Source organism: Diplotaxodon limnothrissa, linkage group LG18 (genome assembly GCF_057381915.1).
Source record: "Diplotaxodon limnothrissa isolate DT_005_m linkage group LG18, D_limnothrissa_male_GT1.1, whole genome shotgun sequence".
Lineage (NCBI taxonomy): Eukaryota > Metazoa > Chordata > Actinopteri > Cichliformes > Cichlidae > Diplotaxodon > Diplotaxodon limnothrissa.
This window is the reverse complement of record NC_140613.1, coordinates 2,473,100-2,483,775: the sequence shown is the minus strand read 5'-3', so window position 1 is coordinate 2,483,775 and position 10,676 is coordinate 2,473,100.

The window sequence follows — 10,676 nt, the reverse complement described above, 5'->3', positions numbered from 1 at the left end:
TGCATTACAGTGTAGCCCTGCAAGGTAAGGAGCTTTGCATTGTAAATGAGCTGTAAAGTATGTTTAACTCAAGTATATCAGAGTCTAGCTCAACCCCCTAAATAAAAAACAATGTTGAGCTTTGGAGCTCTGAGATGCCTGTTTTCTAAATAAGGTTGCATGAACTCCTGCACTCCTCTAAATGAATCTATTAAACCAAAGAGTGCCTGTGAGATTGGACCCAGGGACATGGCTAGAAGGGGCTGGGAACGGCTTTGCAGGTGAACCACAGTTGGACAAATTGCTGTCACTGAAGGGAAGCAAATACTAATATAGCGTACTAATAAAGAAAAATTCTATATGTCCAATTTGAAGGCACATCTCAAGGTGGCTTATGAAAAACCAGACCTGTGATCCCGTTTAAGCCAGTGTGACATATTTTTATTTGTCTTTCCTGTGTGCGTTTTGTTGTGCTTTTCCTTACAACACAAAGCACCTTGAGGCGACTGTTGGTGTCAGTTGGTGCTATATCAATAAAACTGAATTGAATTGTGCTGTATCTATCAATGTGACCTGCCCAGGGGCGTCTAATGTAAATAGCAGTTTACTTAAATTTTTTATATTGAGGTCCAGTAGGTACCGTACTTGTTAAATAAACAACCAGAACCAGTGCAAACACTCGTCCACCCTTTGTAAAGCAAATAAAACAGAAGCTTTGCAATTTGGTGTAGTACCTGCGATACTATTTGTAGTATTACATTGTACTATATTCGTATTACTCTCTCCCACAGTCTAATTTTTTCACTCCTCTTTAGCACAGACTATGATGAAAGATCTCTTACCTGAGTGGGCGCCGTGTGCACATTCAGAGCAGTGGGCCAGTCTGAATGCTTTTGTGTGACATCAGGAGAAAATATCCAGCGTGAAACTTGCCTTGAACAGGTTCATCTGTTTTCAGTTCACAGTAGATTGTGGGCCATGTAAGAGCTTGAGTAGCTTCTGCAGCAAAACGTGAGAGAAAGGTCATTTTGACTTATACTAAGTGTGATTTTGGTGCTGAAGAGAAGGCGTCTCTTTGTGATCATCTGCACACCAAAAACATCTAAAATAAAAATTTCACACCATCTTTTGGCAGTAAATTATTCTTTGCTTTAAAAATGCTGCAGAAACAGTTTTATTTTTGTGAATTCGCAGAGGCACTGCCCCTGGGACTGTATCAGCATGAGCGGCCAGTTCTGTGGTGACCCCTTGTGGCAAGAGCTGAGAGTAGCTTCTTTTTTATTGCATGGTTGAATACGGTTTTGTTTTTCTGCTTTTACTGTCAGACGTAACAGAAACCTGACACCATTTTCTGTGCTGCTGCTGTCCGGCCTGGCTTTGGATCTGGATTTAAGACTGCTAAATGCATTTTTCTGAGAAACAGTATACTGACAAGTGTCAGGGTTTATTTATTTATCTCATTCAGTAACAAACAAACAAAAACACACAGATATGTTTTGAAATTCTGTGAGATCCTCTACATGCCAAATAACTTTGTCAAATGAGAAGTGTTCATGTTTATGTAAAACATTTGTACATGATAATAAATGTCATATATGAGTAAAGACAAATAAGTTCTCTACGTACAAAGACACAGAACAAGAGCAAATCTTTTTTTCTTTGGTTTCAACAGTTCTGACCACAGACGACTGGATCTTTTTAAAATGCTATAAATCCAGCTTTGGCAAAGAAATGTCACCTTACTAATTATTGTAAACTACTCCCCCCCCAAAAAAGACCAACACAGAGCACCATTATATGATTATATAATTCACCTTTGTTCTTCATAGGAATGCCCTTTGATTTTGAACTACTTAGTTCTTTTGAATAACCACATGATGGCGGTCTTATCCTTTTCGTTTTTAATCTCAGCACGAGCAGCAAACTCAAATCCACAAAACTTGTGATCATATGTTTGTTTCAAACGAACCACAGAGACCTTATTGAAACTTTTATTTACTGTGGTAAGAAAGAAGGGAAACAAACTGCCAGACAAATGTGGAAATCCAGCATCACCTTCAGAGACGTTACTTAAGTTTAAAGCAAAAAAGGAGACACTGAGGTTTTAAAATCTTTAGTTGTTAATATTTTTACAAGGCAAAAAGTCACGAAGACACTTTGCAAATGTAACATAATTGTGAAATTGACCAAACTATTAATTAAAACATTAAAATATGAACAAAGTTATCAGTAAGCTTTAAATGAGCCCATAACCTGCTGTGTTTATGTTTTGAATTAACAAAACTAAAAGGGGCCAATAAAAATATTGTTTTAGATGATAAAAGCTTTTACCAAAGGAAATGAATAAACTTCAAACATTCAGACTGCACAACAAGATTTTAAGACTTTTTTATTAAAAATAAAATAGTCTGATCTGTTTAAGAGTAAATCTACGTATAAACATAAGATACACTAAATTATAATGAAAAACTGGCAATACACGATTATTAAAGGCCTTATAAAAACACTGTTTTCACTGTTTACTTGAAAGCACAGTATAGAGCCTTTGTTAATTTTATTAGTACCAACAGTCAGGATTAATACAAGATGCATACACAGCATTTCCACTCACAGGTAAATATTTGTATGCAGACTGACTATTTTTTCCCAGAAGTACACACTGTGTGAGTGTTACGAGTTTAACAACACCCCGTCTACTCACCTGTAGTCACACAGAAGCCTCTTCTGTGAAAGCCCATTTGAAATGGTGCTTATAATTAGCAAATACACTAAAGTGTGCTCAAGTGCACAATTACCTCTCTGGCTTTGCAACAACATCACTGATCTCTTTATAACTTTTATTTTATTTTGGAAGCACAGTGTGGATCTCCAAAAGATCGGCTGCTTTGGCTTCAAAATAAAAGTAATAAATCAAATTGTACGTGGACTGTAGGGGCTGTTGGGAACTTTAAGGATATGTTAGAAATCACGTGGCCCTCAAAATATATAACACTGTCCAGTCATTTTTAGGATTCATGGGTTTACAGCTTAGCACCTTTAAACGTGTTAACAGAAGAACTTTCAGGTCAAACATTTAACAGAAAGACTGAAGTGTTTCAAAATACTTCATCCTCTAGCTGGGTTTGAAAAAACAGACAACTGATCAAAATATTGCAGCAAAAATAATAAAACAACATAATATAACATAAAATGGGCCTGATCTCTGATAACAACGAGACGGCCTACCTGAAGGAGATTAGGAATCTGGAGAACTGGTGCCAGAGGAACAACCTCCTTCTAAACGTCAGTAAGACAAAGGAGCTGATAGTGGACTTCAGCACTAAGCAGGAGAGGAACTACCAGACCCCCGTCATCAACGAGTGCCCAGTGGAGAGAGTGGACAGCTTCAAATACCTCGGAGTTCACATCACGCAGGACCTGTCATGGTCCTGTCACATCAACACCGTGGTGAAAAAGGCCCGTCAGCGTCTCTACCACCTCAGACGCTTGAGAGACTTCCAACTGCCCTCCAAGGTGCTCAGGAACTTTTACTCGTGCACCATAGAGAGCATCCTGGCGGGAAACATCTTAACCTGGTTCGGGAACAGCACCATGCAGGACAGACGAGCTCTACAGAGGGTTGTGCGGTCAGCTGAGCGCACCATCCGGTCCGAGCTCCCTGACCTGCACTCAATCTACAGCAGGCGGTGCTGGACCAAGGCCAGGAAGATGGTGAAGGACCTCAGCCATCCCAACAACAGACTGTTCTCTCTGTTGAGGTCAGGAAAGCGATTCCGCTCCCTGAAGACCAACACAGAGAGACTGAGGAGGAGCTTCTTCCCGCAGGCGATACGGTCTCTCAATCACACCACCACACAGTACTGACCCACACATATGGTTCTTACACACACACTGGACTTTCTGGACTTTGGTTTTGCACAACACTGGTCACTATATTCTTCATTTCCGGTTAATACTTGTACAGCTGCTGTTATTGTGTATATATTTATTTATATTTAGATTCCTTCATACATTCTTATATAGTTCTATATTGTGTATTGTGTATTTTGTTGTACAGTTATTTTATTTTCAACTTTAATTTATGTATTTTATCTTATTCTTTCCCAGTTAAATTTACCCTTCATTCTAATTTGTGTTGTACAGTTATTTCATTTTTAACCTTAATTTATATTTTATTCCTTCCTAGTTAAATTTACCCTTTTTAATTTTTCATATTTATTTCCTATCTTATTCATAGCCTTTTCCTTTTTTGTTTTCTTTAGGTCACGAGCAGTTGTCCAAGCATTTCACTACATATCGTACTGTGTATGACTGTGTACGTGACAAATAAAATTTGAATTTGAATTTTAATAAATGAAATTGTACGAAAGGCTTTTTAAACATGTCTAATGTGTCCACTGCAGGGGCTGATGGGAGCTTTGAGGACCTGTTAGAAACCACGTGGCCCTCATCTGATCTCACAGCTCGTCCTTGTTTGGCCTCAGCTGCATCAGAGCGCCACTTCTCCCCAGGTTCACCAGAGGAAACACCACTGCACAAAATGCTTTTCCTCCCAGCTGCTGCTCTGTGCTGTCTGTGTTCAGGTGAGTGTTTCCAGCCAATCAGGAGCCAACAAAGTCAACCTGTAACAAACACTGTCACACTAACCTTCATCTATCTGTCTGTGTCTCTACAGCACTGGTTACCGTGGCAGCAGAACAGCTGATTCAGGAGCAGTTATCACAGACTGGGAGAGCTGGTGAAACAGTTGCCATAAGCTGTAAAAGCACTGACCAGTGTGACAAAAAACAGATTTACTGGTACCAGAACACAGAAAAAGATCCTCTTAAAGTGATTCTGCGCATTGATCTGGCTGATGGGGCAGTTAATTCACGCTACAATCATCCCCAGAAACAAGATTTCAATGCTTTAAGAAAACCAGGTGGCTGTGAATTGGTCATCAAAGATATTAAACCCCAACATACAGCCACTTACTATTGTGTTTGTTGGAAAGGTTCCCACAGTGAGAAATGATTCCTGCAGCCTGAACAAAAACCAACAGATGAACAGATGTCAGACAGTGTGACAGGAAGAGAGCAGTAAACCACAGCCAGCCTCTATGTGATCAATAAATAAGTAGAAATTAAAAGTTTCAAAGAAAATTGTTTTCAGGTACTCTGTTCTCCTTCTCTTACAAACAGCACAAAGTTGTCGTGAAATAGATTTTCTTTCCCTCCTAATGTGATATTTTTTTGTTAAATTTTTTTCTTCGAAAATCAAGTTAAATGAAGAGCAAAACACATACCGACATACTATACATACAAAGACAATAAGATAGTTTGGTCTCAGTATCTGTATCACTAGCTTGTAAATAAATCTAAAGATGGACTAGAAAGGACGCTGAGTTGTTGCTACATTTTAAACTAAACTAAAGAGTTTATATGTTCATGTGAGAACGTGCTGTTTGGTTGAAAATGTAATATAAACTTTTTTTTTTTATTGATGGAGGACGTTAAAGTGATCTTATCTAAAAGTTTATAATACTAAAAATATTCTGCAACATTGCTCCTGAATCCATGTGCTGATCTCTGCTGATGACTGTTTTATATATACATGGAAAGACAGCAGGACGGCGTACTTGAAAACCTAAAACTAAGTGCTGATGAGAACTTGTTTGAAGTGAGTCGGGAGGAGATCATATTAACAGACAAAGAAATGCAAATTAATTTTCTACATGTTACATTTACAAATATTACCTTTATTATTTCATTTTATTTTATTTAAATTGCAGAGAAAATGATGGATATTGGCCCTGCGACAGACTGGTGACCTGTCCAGGGTGTACCCCGCCTCTCGCCCTATGACAGCTGGGATAGGCTCCAGCGCTCCCCGCGACCCTGAAAAGGATAAGCGGACGCAAATGGCTGGATGGATGGATAATGGATGTCACAGTGTTGGCTGCAAAATGACCATTAGCTGAATCAACCACTCAAATAGCTGATGTAGCTGTGGCAAAGCTTTAGTTTCCATTTTATAGCAGATTTACAGCTGAGCACTGTACAAGTCTTAGTTGACGACGTTGTTTTCTAGACACATGCAATGACATACAAAACACAGAGGATATGGATGTTAAAAGCCATAAATCAATAAAAACAGAAAGAACAGCTCAAAAGACCAAAAAGAAAGAAACATAAAAAAATTAAAAGCAACTCTCGTACTGTATAACACTGGAGAGTGTCTATATGGGTCCACACCTCTGAGTGTTAGATACAACACTGTTGAGTGTTAAATTAACACTTTGACAGTGTTATGTGTTTAAAAGTAACCTAGTCAGTTTTGAAGATTAACAATGGCTAACACTGAGCAGTGCTGATTTTCTAACACTGGAAAATAACTCAAAATGTTAGAAATATTCCAGTGTTAGAAAATCAGCACTGCTCAGTGTTAGTCATTGTTAATCTTCAAAACTGACTAGGTTACTTTTAAACACATAACACTGTCAAAGTGTTAATTTAACACTGGAGATTTTGCTGTGTATTGGGGCAGACTGCACGTAGTTCAACTGTAGAAGCAGGCAAAGGCACAAAGGCGCAGTAGGTTTCTTTAAATGTGTCAAATGTGTCCACTGCAGGGGCTGATGGGAGCTTTGAGGACCTGTTAGAAACCACGTGGCCCTCGTCTGATCTCACAGCTCGTCCTTGTTTGGCCTCAGCTGCATCAGAGCGCCACTTCTCCCCAGGTTCACCAGAGGAAACACCACTGCACAAAATGCTTTTCCTCCCAGCTGCTGCTCTGTGCTGTCTGTGTTCAGGTGAGTGTTTCCAGCCAATCAGGAGCCAACAAAGTCAACCTGTAACAAACACTGTCACACTAACCTTCATCTATCTGTCTGTGTCTCTACAGCACTGGTTACCATGGCAGCAGAAATGCTGATTCAGGACCAGAAATCAAAGACCAGGAGAGCTGATGAAACAGTGTCCTTAGCGTGTACAGGCATTAACCAGTGTGACACCAATTTTGTGTACTGGTACATGAGAAAAGATAGAAAAGATGAGGGAACATTAACAGCGATTCTACGTTTTGATCGTAGTGGTGAAAAAAAGCCCACAGCTTTCAGTCATCCTCTAAAAGACACATTTTCAGCTATGAGGAAAGAAAATAGTGGTGAGCTGGTGATCAGCAGATGTACGATTGATCATTCAGCCACTTACTACTGTGCCTGTTATAAAGGAGGTGCCCACAGTGAGAAATGATCCCTGCAGCCTGAACAAAAACCAACAGACGAGCAGATGTCAAACAGTAAACCACAGCCCAGGCTTCACCTCCATCACAGACGGAGTAATAAAGATGAAGAAATAAGAAAGTCGAGGTTTACTCACAGAGCAAGTCAGACTAATATTATCACATAACTTATAATATTAATCATTTGTAATAATAATGGATTGCATTTATATAGCGCTTTTCTAGACTCTCAACGCACAATGCCACTATTCATTCACTCTCACATTCACACACTGGTGGAGGCAGCTACAGTTGTAGCCACAGCTGCCCTGGGGCAGACTGACAGAAGCGAGGCTGCCATATCGCGCCATCGGCCCCTCTGGCCAACACCAGTAGGCGGTAGGTGAAGTGTCTTGCCCAAGGACACAACGACCAAGAGTCAGAGTCTGAACCGGCAACCTTCTGGTTACAAGACGAGCTTCCTAAACCCCTGAACCACGGTGTAAGACTGCTGCTGCATAAATGTGATCTTCTACGCTGGTTACAATTTTTTATATACATATAAAAATCAGCAGGGCATGTCACTCGAAAACCTAAAGCAAATTACAGAAAAAAAGCAGTTTGAAATCCTGTTTACAGACGAGATGCTGTGATAAGGTTTCATTAATTTTATTTTTACATTTTTGTATTCACATTATTTCATTTTATTGTACTGAAAAACAGAATATTAGCTGCATACTTACATTTATTCACTTAGCTATGTGGCAAATTGAATCACATGGAAGCTCAGCTGTTACTTGGAATCCAACCAAAAAACGATCATGAACGATTGAAGATTGTTGTAACGTTTGAATGATACGTGTAAGTTTTGTTTGGCTGGAGCAAACATCGAACGATGCCGTTACAAGTTCAATAAGCTAAACGTGACTGTTACACTGAGCATTAAACACTGGGAACCGTGTGAGTACACACGCCAATAGATATATGACAATAAATAAGCTGTTTTTAGATTTGTTAACTGGACATGTCGTATATTATACTTTTAAAAGTATCTCCTGCGTTGGCAGGTGACGGTTTGAAACAAAACGGGTTCAGGACTGATAATAATTTTGGTATTTTTCGCAATTTTGCATTTTCCAGTTATCAGCCACGGACTCAGTTTCTGTACATCCACAGAAACTGCAAAATAAGGTCATTTAAGAATAGAAATGAAAATAACTGCTCAAAGGACAAAAAGGAAATACAATAATAAAAAGAACAAATCTATAGCTTTAAAAAAAGTGACTCTTTTACTGAGTTTAAAACCACGTTATAACAAAAAGTGTCCATATTAGTGCAGACTGTATGAAGTTCAACTGTAGAAGCAGGCAAACTCACAAAGGCGCAATAGCTTCCTTTAAACATGTCTAATGTGCCCACTGCAGGGGCTGATGGGAGCTTTGAGGACCTGTTAGAAACCACGTGGCCCTCGTCTGATCTCACAGCTCGTCCTTGTTTGGCCTCAGCTGCATCAGAGCGCCACTTCTCCCCAGGTTCACCAGAGGAAACACCACTGCACAAAATGCTTTTCCTCCCAGCTGCTGCTCTGTGCTGTCTGTGTTCAGGTGAGTGTTTCCAGCCAATCAGGAGCCAACAAAGTCAACCTGTAACAAACACTGTCACACTAACCTTCATCTATCTGTCTGTGTCTCTACAGCACTGGTTACCATGGCAGCACAGCTTATTCAGAACGATTTGACATCTACAAAGAAAGCTGGTGAAGCAGCATCCCTAAAGTGCACAGGGTTCGACCAATGTGACAATAATTACATGTACTGGTACATGAAAAAAGATCGAGGATCATTCACAGTGATTGTGCGTTTTGACCGCATTGAAAAAAAAACTTCAAAGTTCACTCATCATCTAAAAGAGTCATTTTCAGCTATGAGTGACAAGGATGATATTGTACTGTTGATCAACAAATGCAGTGTGGAACATTCAGCCACCTACTACTGTGTCTGTCACAAAGAAGTTCCCCACAGTGAGAAACGATCCCTGCAGCCTGAACAAAAACCAACAGATGAGTCTGTGACAGGAAGAGAGCAGCAAACCACAGCAACATCCTAATCCATTCATACGTGCTGCAAATTTTATCTCTGTTATACGTTTATTTCGTCATTGTCTTCTAAATTATTGCAAAATACACTCTGTAACAAACGCTTGTTTTTCTAATCAAAGATATTTAAGGTATTATCTTTTGCAATCATACCCTGATGAGCCTGATATCAGTGCAAAATTACAAATAATATGTAAGCCAGACATTGTTGCCTGTCATCTCAAAAAATCTGATTGGATTTTTACTACTTGTTTGAGATCTCTTACACTGTATGTGAAACTATACTTATTTATATATTAATTTATACAACACTAAAAATCTTCTCCTAATCATGTCAAGTTTCTCTGAGCTCTTTTGAAATATGAGTCTTGCTCAAAGCTTTTAACCTTTGAAAAGTCAAAAGAAGGAAAAGAGAAGATTCTCTCTCTCTCTCTATATATATATTTATATTAGCAATTTATAACCAGACATTACAAGTCTTTGTAAAATCAAATTTAAAATGTTTTTCTTATACATTCAAAAACTATTTTTCTGTACCTTTAAATGGGTCTGGAGGCTGTTTGAGCTTTATTAAGAGAAATGTTCACTGTCATGCAATTATTTTCTGTAAGCAACAAACAACACATGAAGGATATCAGCACAAAACATGTTTCAAGCATAGAGCTGTAATATTTAACACAATGAAAAAGTTAAAAATATATATGTTTTATAAAATGTTAAAATGACCTCAGTGGAATGAATATTTCTAGATCTGCAGTAACAACACAAATTCAAATTTTACTTCTCAATGAAAACAAATTCCAACTGATGCTTTGTGTATATCGCTGACACTGATTCTTGTACAGTTGTTGTTTTTATGCTGCATTCACTTGAGATAGGAACTTCTGCTACTATAGCTCTTTAGATGTTGACTTACAAAATGCATGTTTTCAGATCGTGTCTATTGATGCTACAGCACTTGTTGTAGCAGCAGTTGCTGTCATTCTGTGTACCCTGAATGGTGACCTGGATGATTCTCCACTCTCTGTGATTCAACAGAAGTAGAGCTGCTTTAGCTGAACGATGTAGAAACTTTTTCCTGCTGTGCTGACACGTCTTCATATTTAACAGAAATTCACTTGTGTTAATACATAAAATGGATTTAATTTTAAAGCTGTCCCACTGTGAAGAAATATTTCTTTTTTGATCACATCTATTTTTTAAGATATTCAACAATGTCCACACACCCTATTTAAAATCTAATATTACTAATCTACGCACTGCAGGGGCTGATGGGAGCTTTGAGGACCTGTTAGAAACCACGTGGCCCTCGTCTGATCTCACAGCTCGTCCTTGTTTGGCCTCAGCTGCATCAGAGCGCCACTTCTCCCCAGGTTCACCAGAGGAAACACCACTGCACAAA